A 19,974-nucleotide genomic window follows, 5' to 3' on the forward strand; every position below is an offset into this window, starting at 1 on the left:
CTTTTATAATACATGTGTCTAAAATTTACAATATGCAAATAGCAAAGGACTCATATCCAGAATATATAAAGATCTCTTAGAATTCAATAAAAAAGGGGACAAAGAACCCAGTTTTAAAATGGGGAATATTTTAAAAGAAACCTCCTGAAAAAAGCTATAAAAAATACCAATAAGCACATGAAAATGTATTCAACATCATTAGAAATTAGGGAAATACAAGTTAATATCATGAGATACCATTACTCATTCACTAAAATGGCAAGTTGGTGGAGTAATTGGAACTCACATACTGTGCTGGGGAATGTTAATGATGCAACCACTTTGAAAAACAGCTTAGTAATTTCTTATAAAGTTAAACATAAACTTTCCATATGACCTACCCTTAGGCATTTACCTAATAGATATAAAATCATATGTCTACACAAAGACTTTTACAAAATTATTCATAGTATATTTATTCTTAAAGCCAGAAATTTGGAAAAAACAAATGTCAATTAATTGGAGGATGAATAAACAAGTTATGGTTTACCTATATAATGGAATACTACACAGCAATAAGAAGTCATGAACTACTGGTACACAATAATATGGATGAAACTGCAAAGCATTATGATGAGTAAAAGAAATTAGACACGAAAGATTACATAATGTATTACATAATGTATTATTCCATTTGCATGAAATCCTAGAACTGGCGAAATCTGTAACGACAAAAAAGCTACCAGGGTTTGCCTGGACACAGAGGGAAGGAGATGATCTGCAAAGGAGCATAAGGAAACTCATTACAGGGGACTGAAATGTTCCATATTTTGATTATGATCAGGCCACATGGGTCTATGTGTCTATCAAAACTCAATGAATATATCCTTAATATGGGTGCATGACTACATGTAAATTATACCTTAATAAACTTGACTTATTAACAAAATTCAAGGCAGCATTAAATGAGGTAGCACACATAAAGACTTAGTACAGTTGCTAGCAGATGGTAAGCACTTCACACATGTATTGCTGTTTATGGTAAAATAGCAACAATAAGATGCCTGAGATTCTTTCTCTTCTTTGCCTTAAGAACTGAAACTGTGGTCCCAGGGGTTTCCCAACCCCTTTAATGTAAAGGAATTTGGTGTAAGGACACTTGGTTGCACAAAGAGGCATTAGAAAGGACATAGTGAAGACATCTACTTTTAGAAATAACCAGCTAGGTTATGGGGTATTATTGTTGTTGCTTTTTAATGTTTATTTTATTGTGTCTTTCTCTTTTGTTAAATTGGTGAGACTTGTTAGATATGCTTTGAGAAAAGAAATACTGCATTCAGTGGAAATTTAGAAGCTTGAACTCTAGTCTAGCTCTGGAATCTTTCCCAAGTCAGTTAACTCTTTGACTTTCTCTTGAAAAGCATGGGTTGAGTTGGCTATGCCTGAAGTCCTGTTTTAGTATCCCAGCTGCTAAAACAAATACCATACAGTGGGTTGGCTTAACAGGAGAAATTCATGGGTTCACAGTATCAAAGGCTTGGAAGTTTTCTTTCTACTGGGATCATTGTCTTCTGGCTAGCCAGCAATCTTTGGGGTTCCTTCTGTTACATGCCAATGCACATGGCAGCATCTTTTCCTTTTTTTTTTTCCATGTTACATTGACTTCTAGCTTCTTGCTATTTCCTGTGGCTTCTCTTTTCTTCTGACTTTTACTCAGCTTATAAAGGACTGCAGTAACCCAGATTAACACCCAGCCTGATTCATCAGGGCCATACCTTAATTAAAGTAACATCTTGAAGAGATCTTTTTAATAATGGGTCCACACCCACCAAAATGCTGACCAAGACCAAGAACATGTCCAAACCGGGGTACACAATTCAATCTATCACAAGTCCCTTCCAATTTCAAAATTCCGAGTTCTGTGGACACAGCATTTATTGCAAATAGTATCTGTGAAACTACTTCCACATGCACATTTCTGAACCCCTTTCTCTCTTTTGGCTCATTGTGACTATGGTCCCTCTCTGCTTTACCTTCTTGTCCACAATTTAAAAGCTTTCTTGGCTTATGTCCTATTTTCTCAGAGTGTTGTTAGACAGAAGGAAATAATTAATTTATTTATTACTACATAGCAAACTACTTCAAAACTTAGTCGCAAGAAATGACATTTAGTTTGCTCATAAGTCTGCAATTTGGGCAGGGCTCAGCAGAGACAGCTCATCTCTACTCCACTTGTCATCAGCTAGGGCAGTGAGAAGGCTGGAGCCATCTGTAGACTCCTCATTCACTCGCTTGCTGGTTGGACTGGAAAGTCTCAAAGGACTGAGGGCTGGAACAACCAGGCCTCTCGATCACTGTAGGTCCTTGTGCTCTCTTCACAGGGTCTTTCCAGTATGGCAGCTTCAGAGTGCCAGATTTCCTACATGTTGACTCAAGATTCCCAATGAGACAGATAGAGAGAGAGGTATTGTCTTCCCTACCCTATCCTGGAAAGTTGAAGAATGTCAGTTCTACCTAACTGTGCATATTAAAAGAAAGTCATTAAAGCCGACCTATATTCTAGGAAAAGAAAAGAGAATTAGGGAAGAGTGTTAAAGAATTTAAGGACATGTCTTAAAAACATGGCCTTCTACTTTGGGCCAAGGTGTTAATGAATGATAAGTGACATAAGAGGGGACTTTCCTCTCCTCTTTCATGGCATTGACTTGTCAAGGCCACTACTGTCCTACCTTGGAAAATGGATTTTTGGTGCTATATGGCACATGGTGGAAGGGAGAGCATTTGGAACACTTAAATCACATTGCAAAACTGTTCCTGGTGCACCCCTCAGAAGTCAGCTTGGAGGAATCAGTTGTATCTGCAGCTAGAAAGGAAGGAAGAGGGTCAGAGAAACAGGAATTTCATCCAAACTATCAACCAAAAATATCCTGAGGAACAGATGATCAATTTTGAGAGCAGCATTTCTTACAGGGTAAAAACTGTTCATTCAGTGACTAAAGCTGAGTAAATTGAGAGATGTCTGGGTAAATACACTACATACCTGGTATAGATCCAATTGTGGCTACAGATCTTAAATAAAGGGTAGGATTTCACATTCTGCCCAGTGCACAGAGAGTTTGCACTTCTCAGACTTTTCTGCCACAGGACCATAGGAAAGTCCACATACCCCAGCATCAGACAGAGTTGTCCTGGGATTTGCTCAAAGGAGAAATTTTCTTCAAATTGTCACTTCTAATTAAAAATATTCACATGGCACTTGTTTTCTATATCATAATTTATCCAAATTTAGTTTTATATAAGCTGAATGCCACTTTATCCAAAATTACATAGACTAAAAACTGATGCCTTAAGAAGATGAGCTGTGTTTACTCTGTGATTATTTCTTAGCCCCAATTCAGGTATTTTGGGGTTGGATACCCAGTTTGAGAAGAAAGGAACTGGGCTTCCCATCTGAAAATACTATTTTAAGGTTCAAGAGAATTTCCTTTTCATATATTCTGATTTCACACTGGCCATAAAATTTATAACTTCTTAAACTTTCTTTATAGTCTATGAAATAGAAACAAAATGCTACCTGAAATTTCAAAGTTATTATAATCATAGGTCTGGAATGTCTGAAATAATATTTACATTACCTAAATATCTTGATGATTACGTCTTGACCTTAGATACATATCTGAGCCTGAACCTGTGTACTTAGGGTAAATTATCAATAAATTAGACTAGACCATATATAATTTCGCATGTGGAGACTTTTTTCACTTGGCGCTTGCATTTTATGTGTCTTTGTTTAATGTTACTTTAATTTTTCCCCATTTTATATATTTTTAATATATTTTTATATATTTTTCAAGGGTTGGTTCTGGTTCCAACAATAGCAGAGCAGCATGTGTTGGACTAGCCCTGCCAAAAACAATGATAAAACTATAAATAAGACACTTCCGGAGAAGATGGCTGCTTAGTAAGACGCGCGGGTCTTAGTTCCTCCTCCAGAGAAGCAACTAAAGAAACAGAAACAATACAAAACAGCTCCCGGAGTCACGACAGAGACCAAAAAAGACAGCGTACCCCATTCTGGAACGGCTGAACGGGTAGGGAGAATCCACTGCTGTGAGATACCCGAGGGGTGCACGTTTTCCCGGCTGGGGTCGCTGGCGTCTGGGGTGCCCTCCACGCACGTGGCTCCCCGGTCTGACTGGGAACATTGGATAGCGGGGCCCTCCCGTCACGCTTGGCGTCTCGGGCCAGCTGGGCAATTTGGACCGGCACTCCCCCAAGCCACGGCCAGCGACCCCCGCCTCCACGCGCGGTTTCCCGGGCCGACTGCCCCGCAGACAAACGACCGCCACTAGCGCCACCTACTGGGCAGGAAAAGAAAAACAGAGCCCAGAGATTCCACAGAAAAACCTTTCAACCAGCTGGGTCCCACACCCAGGGAGATCTGATCAAATGCCCAGACACCAGCAGAAAATAATGGATGACGCTCGGAAAATTGAAGATATGGCCCAATCAAAGGAACAAACCAATAGTTCAAATGAGATACAGGAGCTGAGACAACTAATGCTGAATATACGAACAGAAATGGAAAAACTCTTCAAAAACCAAATCAATAAATTGAGGGAGGACATGAAGAAGATATGGGCTGAACAAAAAGAAGAAATAGAAAATCTGAAAAAACAAATCACAGAACTTGTGGGAGTGAAGGACAAAGAAGAAAAAATGGAAAAAACAGTGGATACCTACAATGGTAGATCTAAAGAGACAGAAGCTACAATTAGTGAACTGGAGGATGGAACAACTGAATTCCAAAAAGAAACAGAAACTATAGGGAAAAGAATGGAAAAACTTGAGCAGGGAATCAGGGAACTGAATGACAATATGAAGCGCACAAATATACGTGTTGTGGGTGTCCCAGAAGGAGAAGAGAAGGGAAAGGAGGAGAAAAACTAATGGAAGAAATTATCACTGAAAATTTCCCAACTCTTATGAAAGACCTAAATATACAGATCCAAGAAGTGCAGCGCACCCCAAAGAGAATAGACCCAAATAGGCGTTCTCCAAGACATTTACTAGTTAGAATGTCAGAGGTCAAAGAGAAAGAGAGGATCTTGAAAGCAGCAAGAGAAAAACAATCCATCACATACAAGGGAAACCCAATAAGACTATGTGTAGATTTCTCAGCAGAAACCATGGAAGCTAGAAGACAGTGGGATGATATATTTAAATCACTAAAAGAGAAAAACTGCCAACCAAGACTCCTATATCCAGCAAAATTGTCCTTCAAAAATGAAGGAGAAATTAAAACATTTATAGACAAAAAGTCACTGAGAGAATTTGTGACCAAGAGACCAGCTCTGCAAGAAATACTAAAGGGAGCACTAGAGTCAGATACGAAAAGACAGAAGAGAGAGGTATGGAGTAAAGTGTAGAAAGAAGGAAAATCAGATATGATATATATAATACAAAAGCCAAAATGGTAGAGGAAAATATTATCCAAACAGTAATAACACTAAAAGTTAATGGACTGAATTTCCCAATCAAAAGACATAGAATGGCAGAATGGATTCAGCTTTAAGACAAGATAAACTTATGAACCATGTAATAACATGGATGGACCTAGAGAATATTATGCTGAGTGAATCCAGCCAAAAACTAAAGGACAAATACTGTATGGTCCCACTGATGTGAACGGACATTCGAGAATAAACTTGAAATATGTCATTGGTAACAGAGTTCAGCAGGAGTTAGAAACAGGGTAAGACAATGGGTAATTGAAGCTGAAGGGATACAGACTGTGCAACAGGACTAGATACAAAAACTCAAAAATGGACAGCACAATAATACCTAATTGTAAAGTAATCATGTTAAAACACTGAATGAAGCTGCATCTGAGCTATAGGTTTTTGTTTTGTTTTGTTTTGTTTTGTTTTGATTTTACTATTATTACTTTTATTTTTTTCTCTATATGTTTTGTTAATTCTTTTTTTAATTAATAAAAAAAAAAAACTATAAATAAGACAGAAAACCAATAATTTGGAGGCACTGGAGAGCAACAGAAGCAAGCAGATATGTGGCTGATATACATATCAAATATGTATTTGGAAATAAGGGAAGCTTAATAGATGAGATCCATAATTAACCAGCTTTCTACGGAGACCTTCATTTGCTTGAAGCATGGGAAGTAGAGATTGAGGGAAAAACATTGCAGATCTCAGGAGAGTATTATGCACATGAGATAAATGCAAATAATTTGTGGCCAGAGGATGGGCTGTAGTAGACTAAATATGGTTCCATTCTTCCACCAAGAGCGGGACTTTATCTTTTCCCCTTGAGTCTGGTGGGCTCTGTGCTGCACCGACCAACGGAGTACAGTGGAAGTAATGCTAAGTCAGTTTCCAGGCCCAGGCCTTAAAAGGTTGGCAGCTTTCACTTCAAATCTCTTGGAACATGTAGTAGATTGAATAGGTGTCCCACAAAGACACATTCAAGTCCTAACCTCTAGTCCTGTAGGTGTGAACTCATTTGTAAATGGAATCTTTGAAGAGCCTATTAATAAGAAGCCAAACTTAATCCAGTGTGACTGGAGTCCTTATAAGTAAAGGAAATTTGGACACAGTAGTATAACCCTCAGAAGGAGACAGAAAGAGACCAACGGGCATGTGACAGAAGCAGAGACTGATTTCCAGCAAGCCAGCACCAGAATTCTATAGATTTCAGAGGAAGCATGGCCTGCTGACACCTTGGTTTTGGACATCTAGCCTACAGACTATGAGCCAATAACTTCCTGTTTCTTAAGCTAACCTCTATTTAGTATTTTGTTATAGCAGCCCTGGCAAACTAAGACAGGCTGCTGGCTCCTAGAGCCTAGCCACCCATTCTCTGAGGAGTTCCAAGCAGCCTTATGGAGACACTCACATGAAGAAGAGCCAAGACCCCTGGCTGAAAACTCCAGCTAAGTTTCCAGCTGACAGGATCAGCTTGCTGACCATCTAAGAGTGTCAGGTTGCGATGAATATTCCAGCTGAAGTTGAGGTAAAGCAGAAATCAATTGTCCAGACTGAGTTCTGCCCAAGTGGAAGATCTGCAGGTAAAATAAAAAATCGTTTTAAACCACTAAAGTTGTGGGGTCATTTGTTTTGATACAATAGATAACAGAATGAACTTGGGAAAGGGGTTTGAATAATTATTTCTCAGAAGAAGACATACAAATGGCCAGTAAGCATGTGAAGAGATTAACTCAGTGCTGTTACTATGTCACTTTTCTCCAAACTTATCTATAAATTAAACATACCTCCAATCAAAATCTCAGCAGAAATCTTTATATAAATTAATTAAATGATTCTAAAATTTATATAGCAAAATGAAGGCTCTCCAATAGACAAAAGCATTCTTTGGAATAAGAGTGTTGGTGAACTCATGCTCTCTTAACACCAAACTTATTATAATATACTGTAAAGACCGTGTGTTTTGGTTTGTTTTTAGAGTGACGTATAGAACAATGGAACAGAACAGTCTAGGAATAGACTCACATATATATAGTCAATTGACTGTTTTTTTTTTTAAAAAAGCACCAATGTTATTAAATAGGGGAAAAGATAGTCTTTTTAACAAAGTGGTGCTGGCACAATTGGATGTCCACTTGAAAAGTAAGACAATGAATCTTCATCTTGACCTATCACCACATATAAAATTAACTCAAAATGGATCATATACTTAAATGTAAGAACTAAAACTATACACCTTCTATAGTAAAACATAGGAAAAAATCTCTGTGGTCTTGAAAGAGATCAAGAGTTCTCAGGGAACAAAATACTTTATGTACTTCATAAAAGAGAAAATGATCAATAAGTTGGAATTCATCAAAATTCAAAACTTTTGCCTATTATAGGACATTCTTAAGAAAATGAAATGGCAAGTGACAAAGATGGAAAAATGTGTGTGAACATATATCTTACAGAGGACTTGTATCTAAAATATATAAAGAGCCCTTACAATTCAACAAAAAGACAACCTGATTTTAAAATGGACAAAAAATTTGAATAGACTCCTTCCAAAGAGGGTGAATGACCAATAAACATTTTTTAAAATAGTCAACATCATTAATCACTAAGGAAATGCAAACAAAAACACAAATAAGATACAACTGTGTAACCACGAAAGTGGCCAAAATTAAAAACACTGACAATGACAAGTGTTGACAGAGATGTGGAACAAAAGTAATTCTCCTACACTGTTGGTGGGAATGCAAAATGGCACAGCCACTTTGTTAAACCATTTGGAAATTTATTATAAAGATAATCACACACTTATTCATAAGCAGTCTTACCTACAAGAGAAATGTAAACACGTGCCCACAACATTTTGCATCTGAATGTTTGTAACAACTTTATTTATAATAACCAAAATCTGGGTAATCAAATCATAGTATATCCATACAATGGAATACTGTTCAGCATTAAAAAGGAATGAGCAACTGATACAGAAAACAAAATGGATGGAACTTAAAAGAATTATGCTCAATGAAAGTAACCAGACAGTAAAAACTAAATAATATATGGATCCATTTATGTAAACTCTACAAAAGGCAGAACAGAAAGGTCAGTGGTTTGCTAGGGGCAGAAAGGTAGGTAGGGGAATAGCTGCAAAGTGGTACAAAGGAATTTTCTGGGGTAATAGAAATACTCTGTATTTTTGTCAAAGTAGTTGCTACACAACTATATATACTTTTGGCAAAACTTACCAGATTTTTCACCTAAAATAGGTGAATTTTACCATATATAAGTTATTCCTCTTTAAGACTGGCTTTAAAATGACCATACTAAATGAAGCTGATCTGGATAGGACTGGGGTAGATCAGAATACAGGGTAAAGGATGATATCGTCCATATTTTAAAACTTCAACTTCTATGTGAGACCAAAGGGAGAGATGCTTATTTGGTGCAAAATTTATGTTTTGGGTAACACATTACCTAATTTAACCTGTATGGTCAGTTTAGTTGAATGCCATAAGTACATGGACTCTTGAATAGGGCATGAGATCTTGTTGGTTTGTCCAGGTCAGTGCAATGCTTCAATATATCCCAGAGTAATCTGGGCAATGAATAAAGAAGTATTTGCAAAGTCCTCTTGGAGGACTAGGGAGAAAGGAAGAAATATTCAACTTCCTCATTATAGAATTCCTGATATTCTCACAAGCAGCAAGGACATCCAATTCAATAGGCTGAGCCCTCAATCTTAGGGTTTGCTCCTATGAAATTTATCCCTACAAAGGTATGCTTATAATTATGCCTAAGAGTCACTGCCAGAAAATCTCTTTGGTTGCTCAGATGTAGCCTCTCTCTCTAAGCCAACTTGGCAGGTGAACTCACTGCCATCCCCCTTATGTGGGACATGACTCCCAGGGGTGTAAATCTCCTGGCAATGTGGGACAGAACTCCAAGGATGTCAGCTGGAACCTGACATCAATGAGATTGAGAAAGCCTTCTTGACCCAAATGGGGGAGGAAAGAAATGAGACAAAATAAAGTCTCAGTGGCTGAGAGATTTCAAACAGAGTCAAGAGGTTATCTTGGAGTTATTCTTACGCATTATATAGATATTGTTTTTTAGTTTATGGTGTATAGGAATAGCTGGAGAGAATTACCTGAAATCGTTGAGCTCAACACAGCTCAACAGTGTTCCAGTAGCCTTGATTCTTGAAGATGATTGTATGATAATATAGCTTTTACAGTGTGAAAACCTTGTGCCTGATGTTCCTTTTATCCAGGGTATGGACAAATGAGTAAAAAAACATGGGTTAAAAAAATAAATAATGGGAGGGGTGTTCTAGTTTGCTAGCTGCCGGAATGCAATATACCAGAAACAGAATGACTTTTAAAAAGGGGAATTTAATGAGTTGCTAGTTTACACTTCTAAGGCCAAGAAAATGTCCAATTAAAACAAGTCTATAGAATCTTACAACTGGAGGTGGTTTTATGGACCTTAAACCTAAAGCAAGAACACTGAAGAAGGAAATAAATAAATGGGAGCTCCTCAAAATTAAACACTTTTGTGCATCAGAGAACTTCATCAAGAAAGTAGAAAGACAGCCTACACAATGGGAGACAATATTTGGAAACGACATATCAGATAAAGGTCTAGTATCCAGAATTTATAAAGAGATTATTCAACTCAACAACAAAAAGACAGCCAACCCAATTACAAAATGGGAAAAAGACTTAAACAGACACCTACCAGAAGAAGAAATACGGATGGCCAAGAGGCACATGAAGAGATGCTCAATGTCCCTGGCCATTAGAGAAATGCAAATCAAAACCACAATGAGATATCATCTCACACCCACCAGAATGGCCATTATCAACAAAACAGAAAATGGCAAGTGCTGGAGAGGATGTGGAGAAAGAGGCACACTTATCCACTGTTGGTGGGAATGTCAAAGGGTGCAACCACTGTGGAAGGCAGTTTGGCGGTTCCTCAAAAAGCTGAATATAGAATTGCCATATGACCCAGCAATACCATTGCTAGGTATCTACTCAAAGGACTTAAGGGCAAAGACACAAACGGACATTTGCACACCAATGTTTATAGCAGCGTTATTTACAATTGCAAAGAGATGGAAACAGCCAAAATCTCCATCAACAGAAGAGTGGCTAAACAAACTGTGGTATATACATACGATGGAATATTATGCAGCTTTAAGACAAGATAAACTTATGAACCATGTAATAACATGGATGGACCTAGAGAATATTATGCTGAGTGAATCCAGCCAAAAACTAAAGGACAAATACTGTATGGTCCCACTGATGTGAACGGACATTCGAGAATAAACTTGAAATATGTCATTGGTAACAGAGTTCAGCAGGAGTTAGAAACAGGGTAAGACAATGGGTAATTGAAGCTGAAGGGATACAGACTGTGCAACAGGACTAGATACAAAAACTCAAAAATGGACAGCACAATAATACCTAATTGTAAAGTAATCATGTTAAAATACTGAATGAAGCTGCATCTGAGCTATAGGGTTTTTTTTGTTTTTGTTTGCTTGTTGGTTTGTTTGTTGTTGTTGTTTTTTACTATTACTACTACTTTTATTTCTTTTCTTTATATTAACATTTTATATCTTTTTCTGTTGTGTTGCTAGTTCCTCTAAACCGATGCAAATGTACTAAGAAACAATGATCATGCATCTATGTGATGATGTTAAGAATTACTGAGTGCATATGTAGAATGGTATGATTTCTAAATGTTGTGTTAATTTCTTTTTTTTTTTCCGTTAATAAAAAATAAAAAAAAATAAATAAATAAAACAAGTCTATAGAAATGTCCAATCAAAAGGCATCCAGGGAAAGATACCTTGTTTCAAGAAGGCTGATGAATTTCAGGGTTTCTCTCTCAAGTGAGAAGTCACAGGGAAAACACAGAGTTTCTCTCTCATCTGGAAAGGCACGTGGTGAACATGGCATCATCTGGTAGCTTCTTCTCCTGGCTTCCTGTTTCATGAAGCTCCCTGGGAGGGATTTCCTTTCTTCCTCTCCAAAGGTCGCAGGCTGGTGGACTTTGCTTCTCGTGGCTATGTCGTTCTGCTCTGCTCTCTCTGAATCTCTCTCTGAATTGCCTTCATTCTCCAAAATGTTCCCTCTTTTATAGGACTTCAGAAACTAATCAAGACCCACCCAAATGCGTGGAGACATGTCGTCACTTAATCCAGTTTAACAACCACTAATGATTAAATCACATCTCCAGGGAGATGATCTGATTACAGATTCAAACATACAGTATTGAATAGGGATTATTCTATCTTTATGAAATGGGATTTTGATTAAAACATAGCTTTTCTAGGGGACATGCATCCTTTCAAACCAGCACAGGGGGGCAAAGGATAAAATAAATTGGGTAGATTGAAATACTAATGGTCAATGAGGGGGAGGGGTAAGGAATACGGGATGTATGACTTTTTTCTTCTTTCTATTTCTTTTTCTAGAGTGATGCAAATGTTCTAAAAATGATCGTGGTGATGAATACACAACTACATGATGATATTGTGAGCCATTGATTGTACATCATGCATGGACTGTATGTGTATGAAGATTTGTCAATAAAAATATTTTAAAAACCACTAAATAATAGTAAAGAGACAAATTCCAAATAAAAATACAGAGCTTTCAATTTAAAAATGACCATACTCTGTGTCCATTTTGACCTGATAGCTTATCTTAACTTGTTATTGTCTGTTGCATTTCTTTTCTTCATAGTTATTGATCTAATTTGCAAGCTGCCAGAATGCAATATGCCAGAGATAGGATGGCTTTTTAAAAAAGGAATTTATTAAGTTACAAATTTACATGTTCTAAAGCCGTGAAAATGTCCTAATTAGAGCAAGACCTTAGAAATGTCCAGTCTAAGGCATCTAAGGAAAGATACCTTGGTTCAAGAAGGCCGATGACATTCAGGGTTTCTCTCTCAACTGGAAAGGCACATGATGAACATGGCCACATCTGCTAGTTTTCTCTCCAGGCTTCTTGTTTCATGAAGCTTTCCTGGGGGTGTTTTCCTTCTTCATCTCTACAGGACTCTGGCTGTGTGAGCTCTGAAACTTTTTCCAAATGATTCCCTCCTAAAGGGCTCCAGTAAGCAACCCCACCTTGAATGGGTGGAGACACATCTCCATGGAAACCATCAAATCAAAAGTTACTACCCACAATTGGGTGGGTCACATCTCCATGAATAACCAGAAAGCTCCCACCTGGCAATATTGCATGAGGATTAAAGGACATGCCTTTTCTGGGGTCCACAACAAATTCAAACTGGCACAGCTATAGATTCTGTTATAAGAATATTCTGTGTTCTTTATGTGGAAAGTCATAAAGGGTCAAACAAGAAGCTTTCTCTCTTGATGCTTCTAGTCCTGGTTGAGAAAACAAGATAATAACACACAAGAGCATACATAATGAATTTCTGCATTGTGTGGCACAGATTGTGACAACAAATGAGCTTGTATTAAGCCCTCACCATCTATCAGCCTTTGCACATATGTTGTTTCATTTAGCACCAAGACTTCAGTGAATCCTTAGGGGGGTTTTGTCAGCTGAATTTATGATCACCAGAAGCTGCCATGTAAGCACACACCTCCTAAAGAAAAATGGATGGATTTGGTTTATTTTCTTTGCAACATGTGTATATTTGTTTTCATCACACAAGAAACTCATAATTCTTGAGTTGTATGAGTTCAACTTGCTTTAGTTAATTATGAGCTCAAGCAGAATCCATTTGGACAATAGCAAACATGTTTTGAGAAGTAGTAAGACACAGAGCAGGGACGGAATTTATATCAGTCTATCACTCCACACAGAAAATCAAAGTCAGCCACTAAATGATGTCATAACAAGGGGGAAAGAAGGGAGATGAGAAGTGTGGAAAGACAAGGCAAGGAACTATCACCCACCCTGCTGTGAGGAATCAAGTTTCTAATATTTCAATGACTTTTCACCTCATGCTATCTTAGTTCATCTGTGATGAGCCTACTGTGGGACTGCAGGTTACCTTCTTTGTTTCTGTTGGAGTCACCACTCTTGGCTTCACCACTAACCGCCTAGGGATCAGGGAATGTACTTACCCAACATTGGTGTATCTCATCAGGCAAAGAAGATGAATGTTGAAGAACTGTTTGTTTACTGATGAACTGATCAGAAAATGTCAACACAGTCGGGGGTCTCTCCCTAAATTGAGGTTAGGTTTAATAATCATTTTTTCAAAGGCCCATTTTGAATTATGGGACTGTAATTACATCTTGAAGGGTATGTGTGGGTCACGCTTCACTTCTTGTGGTTTATGACTTCAACCCAGGCCCTCGACGGAATTATAACCCAACAGTCACAGAGATTGCTATATATCATCTGTTTATTTAACATGAAGCATCAAGTATATTTTGGTTTTATGCTCATGGAGAAGGAGGAGGAGGTGGAGGAAAAAAAGAAGGAGCTATAATAGTTTAACTGAAGCTAACTGCCATGTCTACCCAACATTAAAAACTTCGGATAGAAACTGAAAGTTAAGCAGCAATCCAGATATGTTAGCTCCATGTTGACAAACATCTGGAAGCATCTTCTATTTGTCCCAATGATTGTTTTGTGTCTTTTTTCAGCCAGGCACGATTGCAACGGAGCTAACAGAATACTCTCTTCCCTCTTCTCTTTCCATTGTCCACTGTTTGCCTCAAGGAGTTCTTTGGCAGGAGGCTGCAAACAGCTGGATCAGGGATCAGGCAAGGTCATTGCCTGCTCAGGTCTTGCAGTTTGGTCCTCTGGTCTCTGCAGAGTGCTGGGCGGGACACTCCTTGATCTCTCCATGCCGTCACTGGGCTTTGCAGTACAGTTGGCGTGGGGCCTTTGCAAACATTCTAATTTGATGCATAATTAATACAGCAGTGATTCAAGGCATACAGGCTTCTGGGACTAATTAGTGACCTGAATCTCCATGGTAGCCTGCATTCCATTCTTATCAGTGCCGGGAAGAGCTGCGCTCTCAGAAATAACCAGTCTCCCCCTTACAACTGTGACACAGCCAAAAGGCAAAGATCATCTTTCCATCCAGTGCGCAGAAATTCCATCAGTGTGTAATCACTTCCCACTGGGCCTGACTTCCCCTGGAAGAGATTCACCAAATTAGTCCCTCATGAACTTTTAGGTTTCCATAGGGGCCTGGGGAAATCTTACTGCAGGTGAAGAAACAAAGAGTCAGCAAGTGTTCACGGAGCTTTCACACAGGGTAGACGGCAGGGTTCCAGGGCATTGGAGCTGGGATAAAGGAAAATACAGACCTCAGCTCTCTTTTCAAAGACCTTGCAATTCAACAATGAAACACAATATAATAATGAAACATAAGCCCTACAGAGGACCAGTCCAAAGTCAGAGCGAGTTAACACAGGAAGAGATGTAGCACTGTGGTGGCACAGTTCCCTCCAGCCTCCTCTCTGCTGCTGCCTCCAGCTTCCTTCATCCCCATGAACAACCACCTTTTCCCCACGCCACCGCTCAGTCCCCTGCATGGTCTGGACAGGGGTCAGCCAACTATGGCTGCAGGCCAAATCCTGCCCATTTATGCTTTTACTTCTTTCATGTGTTGTCCATAGCTGCTTTCAGGCAACAATGGCTGAGTTGAAGAGCTGTGACCAAGACTCTATGAGCCCCAAAGCCAAAAATAGATATTCTCTGGCCCTTTGCAGGAAAAGTTTATTGACCCCAAATCTAGACCATCAAAAGCCATCCAGAAGGTGACCTCCAAATTCACTTTTAGAATTCCTTTTTGAGGAGTGGGCCTTGGACCACCCATGAGTAATCCCTGGTCACAAGCATCCAGGAATTAGGAGCCTATTTACCACCTTCCCATATAGGAATGTTCGCATTTCTGAAAATTTTCTTTACTTAATTAACACTTACAGGGTACTTACTGCATGTCAGGCACAATTACAAGCACTACACATAAATGGACTCATTTCCTCCTTACAGTGACCCTATGAGTTAGGTATTCCCATTATCCCCATTTCACAGATGAGGAAACTAAGGCAGAGAGAGGCCCAGGGTTCCATAACTAGTAAATGATAGAGCCAAGATTTGAATCCAGACAACCTGGTTCTGTAATCTCTGCTCTCAAATATGTCAGCACAAAATTTTCTACAAAATACTCTTGGGGAATATAGGAGAATCACCCTGATTAGCTATCTACAACTGGGAAATGCTCTTTGAGCCTTAGAATTAAAATACTTGTGTATATTGCATCCAACTACATAATAAATCCTGGTTGTTTTACTGTAAAAAAGTACTAAATTTCTTATAAAGAAGCGCTGTGTTTCTCCTATGGTTTCTAGTATCCCCTGGGATATGGGCTCTCCCATTTTAAGAGGCAAAGACCAAGTTTATTTTGCAATAAACCTAGCTTTATCATACCCAGTTTTGCTATTCCAGAACTCATTCATTTGCTCAAGTTTAATGGTTTGAAATCTCTTTTTTGTTACATAATGGAACACTTTTCAAAAGAAAATTATATGCATAACATGTAAAACAGATAAAGGTGATCAAACCTCTCAGTTTCTTCACAAGGAGACTCAGAGTCCTTGAAACACAGGCTGAAAACCCTGTGCTCATTGACCTTCTGGAGCATCCCAGGATGAGTCTGCTCCCTCTTCTGCATGACAGAACTTCAAATGTGCTAGGACAGTGATCATGTCTCTTCTTACATCTCTCTCCAGGAAAAATAAGACTAACCCCAATGATCATTCCTCCTAGGACAAGCTTTCCATCCTCCCACATACTCCAATTAAAAGGGGTTCCCAGAGGTGGTTATAAGTCTCCAGGATTGGGCTGTCTATAGAGATGTTAGTGGGAGAAATTCATTTCTCAGATCTGGATATTCTGTTGGGGGAAGAGAGAGGTTGTGACAAAGTGTATTCTCCAAACATGGATGCCACAATAACTCTCATCCCACTTCCTCTTCTATAACCTTGCCCCTTACTCATTAAGAGGGGGAGTTTAACTCTGCTCCCCTTGAATCTGGATTGAGAATGTTGATGAAGTGACACTGCATGGCTGAAGAGACTAAGTCCCGAAAGGCAGAGCAGCTTCCACCGTGAGTTGGAACACTTGGGTTGGAGTGTTCATGCTGAGCGACTGTGGAAGTGAGCTGACCGCCTTAAGGCCACCATGTTGCAAGGGAGCCCAATCGAAGACTCTGGCAAGGCCCATGCACAGAGAGATTCCAGAATCCTCTTCCTCCAGCCACCCTCCCTTCATGTTCCAACTTCTACCACCATCTGATCATAGCCATGTGAGAGACTCCAAGGTAGAATCACCCAAATTCCTGACCCACAAAAACCATGGCACATAGTACAATGGTTGCCGTTGTTTCAGCCACTGAATTTGGAAGTGATTTTTTTATGCAGCAGTAGATGATGGGAACAGGGTCTTATCTTCGATCCTTAATCTGAAGGAGACTAGGTCTGAAGTTAACTCCTCCAAGAACTCCAGCACTGCTTACCTCTTTTCATTTGGAGAGGGAGCATCCATCTCATTCTGTAACCCAAGAGTGACTCAGTGAGAGGTCATTAACACTTAAAGATGAGAATAAAATTATACTTAAATATATATTTTCCAACATTACCCTGATAATGCATTTTTATTAGCAATACATGTATTGTATATTAGATATATATATACACACACACACACATATAAACTTGTAAAGATAATTTGCACCTTAAGTCAGTAAATGTGCAAATATGCCTACTTTAGTTTCTGAAAATTTTGAAAAACAGAATCAGCCTCTGTCAAATAGTCTAGCCCAGGCAGTAAGTTTTTCCTATATATTTTCAGGTATATTTGGAGGGAAATAATCTCTCTATTACTAAGCCAATCATGGAGTGACTAGCTGTGTCAAAATTAAACTTGATTGCAATTATAATCATAGAAGGTTAAATGTGACTTTTAAGTTCACCTAGCTAACCCTACTAAATGAGACATGTTTTAAAATATTCCCCAAAGCTGTCATGGTAATATCCAGCCTGAATTTTCATGGACTCCCCAAATTTCATATGCTCAATATATTACTGTCATTCAGTGTTGGTAAAGGAACAGTGAAATGGGCATCTTGATACATTTTTTATAGGTTTGTAAGTTGATGCAAACTTTTTGGACCGGGATTTCATTATGCTGCTCAAGAGTATTAAAAAGGTTTATACCCCTCAATCTATGTTTAAACCATAACCCCAAAAACATTATATGCCATGATACTTATCATGCTAATATTTTTTATATGGAAAAATTAGAAACACCATAAATGTTCAATAGTAAGGAAATGATTCTTATTTGCAAATTATAATTCTACAGAGCAAAACTACCCAGATGTGTAAAACAGACACTCATTTTTTATTGAACTGATTAAAAACAACAAAGTGAAGAATATTTTATTATCTCTGGATATTATATTTTTACTTGTCAGAGGAATGCTCAAAGTCAGTGCAGAAAATACAGTTACTGGAGACTCATGTGATTATGAAGTCATGAAATTTGGAAGCTTCTAGCAATAACCCATTTCATTGTTACACAGCTCTGAAGGTTCAAAGACCATTCCTTACGCTGAGCAGGAATCTGCTTCCTTGTTAGCAGGCCTGGCAAGTGAGGCGAGCAGAACAAAAACTTTATATACTATGATACATCTGTAAGATATTATGATTTTAACAAAAGGCAGCCATCGTGCCTGGCCATTGTCATGGTTAACATCAATGTACGAATTTATTTTTGAAAACATGTTTTCTACTTTGGCATCTAAGATTTCTATTTGCTCTTTTCTAAACCAGGCCTCTTCATCTGGAACATGGTTTTGTGGTTTAGAACTTGAAATACTGTCCAGTGTTTCTCACTACTTGAGTCTAAACTATCATTTCTCATAATTGAAGGGAAATGATTTGTATTCTCCCTTTTTGTGCTGAGGATTTTTCCAGATTTTGTTTTTCCACTGCTGACCAATATTTCTCTTCAAGTTACAACAGGTGAAGGCCAAGTGCATATATTGCCAAATAAAGGATCAGGGTGGGAAGTAGGAAAGATTTGTTCCCTGGAATGGCAACCATGTCATGAGATTGTTATCAGAATGATTCACGTAAATTCAGCGTGGGAGCTAGAATTGAAGCGTCTCATAAGAGGTGGGATGCAGGGTTGCTTTTTCATCTCCTTGTTTCCTGAGAACTGTGGACTGGGTCTGTGTTTGATTTTTGTGATGCTTTCTTGGTATGACTCAACATGAGTGTACACTTCAGGTTACTACAGTGCTTTCAGGCTATAATGGTGCATCTACTTTCAAAGTTTTATATTACCAATCTTCTAATTATACATGCTGGTGAGTATAAAATGGAACCAATATAAAGATACCCATTTAGGTTGGAATGATCACTGGACAATGATATTGAAGGATGCCTGGTTTGGTGACAGGTCATATCAGGAAAATAAACTTTTTAAAGTTTTAGTTGGCCAAGCTTTGAGGGAATGTTCTGGAGAAATGGTACTCTTTTTATCTTGATGGGGTTTGAGTTACACAGGTGTATGCATTTGCCAAACTCAACAAATATACACTTGAGATTTGAGATTTCATTTTATATCAAAAGAAAAAAGTTTCTATATAATTAAAACAACATGGTACTGGCACAAGGGCAGACATAGAGACCAACGGAATTGAATTCAGAGCTCAGAAATCAATCCTCACAATTATGGTTAGGTGCCATAGATTTTTGACAAAAATGTCAAGCCCACTCAATGTGCAAATACCAATTCAAAAATGGTACCAGAAACTGTACTTCCATATGCAAAATAATAAAGGCGGATCCCTACCTCATACTAAATACAAAAGTTAACTGAAAATGCATCAAAGACCTAAGTATAAGAACCAGAACTATAAAACTGCTAGAAGAAAATATAGGGAAGTTCTGCTGCATGCTATAACATGGATGAACCTTGAAGACATCATGTTGAGTAAACTAAGTCAGACACAAAAAAATAAATATTGTATGATTCCACTTATACGAAATACTTAGAAATTGCAAATTCATAGAGGAAGTAGATTACAGGTTACCATGGGCTGGGGAGTGGGGAAGAATGGGGAGTTAGTTACTATTTAATGGGTACAGGGTTTCTGTTTGGAGTGCTGAAAAAGTATTGGTGATGGATAGTATTGATGGTAGAACAACATTTTGAATGTAATTAACACCACTGAATTATGTATTTGAATGTGGTTAAAAGCAGAAATTTTAGGTTGTCTATATGTTTCTATAATAACATGTTTTAAAATGTTAGGACTGTATAATGCAAGTAGTGGACCTTGTAAACTGTGGAGACATATATAACTATATATGTATATATATAGTTAATAGGATAATTATAATAATATTGCTTCACCAATTGTAATAAAGATCTCATACTAATGCAAAGTGTTAATAATAGGGAAAACAGTG

General features: G+C 38.2%; 1 long non-coding RNA gene across 1 annotated transcript in view; it reads left to right on the forward strand.

Moving 5' to 3' along the window:
- Window positions 1-12,134, forward strand: part of LOC143643151 (uncharacterized) — a 52,084-nt gene extending 39,950 nt beyond the window's left edge. Inside the window, exon 3 of the long non-coding RNA XR_013156157.1 lies at window positions 11,962-12,134. This is a non-coding gene — a long non-coding RNA (uncharacterized LOC143643151). The remainder of the gene's footprint in view (window positions 1-11,961) is intronic.
- The last annotated feature ends 7,840 nt before the right edge of the window (window positions 12,135-19,974 follow it).

The sequence above is a fragment of the Tamandua tetradactyla genome, chromosome 8 (assembly GCF_023851605.1).
Source record: "Tamandua tetradactyla isolate mTamTet1 chromosome 8, mTamTet1.pri, whole genome shotgun sequence".
Lineage (NCBI taxonomy): Eukaryota > Metazoa > Chordata > Mammalia > Pilosa > Myrmecophagidae > Tamandua > Tamandua tetradactyla.